Below are 1110 nucleotides of genomic sequence, written 5' to 3' on the forward strand. Positions count from 1 at the left end.
ACTTGGTAGAGGGTGATTTTGATAATATTGAATAATCTCTCATTAAAATTTACGAAGATCGATCCATTTTAATCGGAAGATGAAATTAAATGCTTATTACAACAATTCGAATAAAGCTACATCACAATTTTATAATTGGAATAATTTTCACGCTAGTTCTTTTAAAGTAAATTTGTGCATAACATTTAGATATCTACTATTTCTATGTTTCACAGCATGCTTTCGATAAACATCGACTTCACATCACTGCGGTTGTTCTGGCTATTTCACACAATTAACAAGAAAATGATACTTTATTCTTTTGCATAATCATGCAATGAAAATAAAAATTACATAAACGGATGATCAAACTTGACATTATTTAATAAAAATTTAATTTTTCCAAAATATCGTAAAGAAAAATCGATACATTTTCACACTCGTTTTGCTATATCGTAAACTAAGTCGAAACTACTTAGTATGAAATGCGACTATGAATAGAAGTAAATTTTAAGTTGGTACTTAAATTTAAGTTGCAACTTTGTTAGTTTCGACTTAGTTGCTGGACTACGAATACGCGCCATTCATGTGTTTTTCCATTATCTTCATTTTTATCTTTAGACTCTATCGATAACAAAATCGACTATAACGTCCATCAAAATACCGATAACAAAATCGATGACAAATTCGATAAAAATTTCAATAGCAAATAGAAAATCGATAAAAATATCGATAACAAAATCGATAAATATCGAGAACAAAATCGATTAATATCGATAGCAAAATCGATAAATATCGATAAAAATCGATAACAAAATCGATAACAAAATCGATATATATCGATAACAAATGCGATAAATATCGATAACAAAATCGATAAATATTGATAACAAAATCGATAAAAAAATCGATAAATATCCATAACAAAATCAATAAACATCAATAACAAAATCGATAAATATCGATAACAAAATCGATAAATATCGATAACAAAATCGATAAATATCGATAACAAAATCTATAAATATCGATAACAAAATCGATAAATATCGATAACGAAATCGATAACAAAACCGATAAAAATATCGATAATTATATCGGTAGGTCTCGAGAATCCCGAAAATCTCTAAA

The sequence above is a fragment of the Rhagoletis pomonella genome, unplaced genomic scaffold (genome assembly GCF_013731165.1).
Source record: "Rhagoletis pomonella isolate Grant_MI unplaced genomic scaffold, Rhpom_1.0 Rhpom_scaffold_00014, whole genome shotgun sequence".
In the NCBI taxonomy this organism is placed as follows: Eukaryota; Metazoa; Arthropoda; class Insecta; order Diptera; family Tephritidae; genus Rhagoletis; species Rhagoletis pomonella.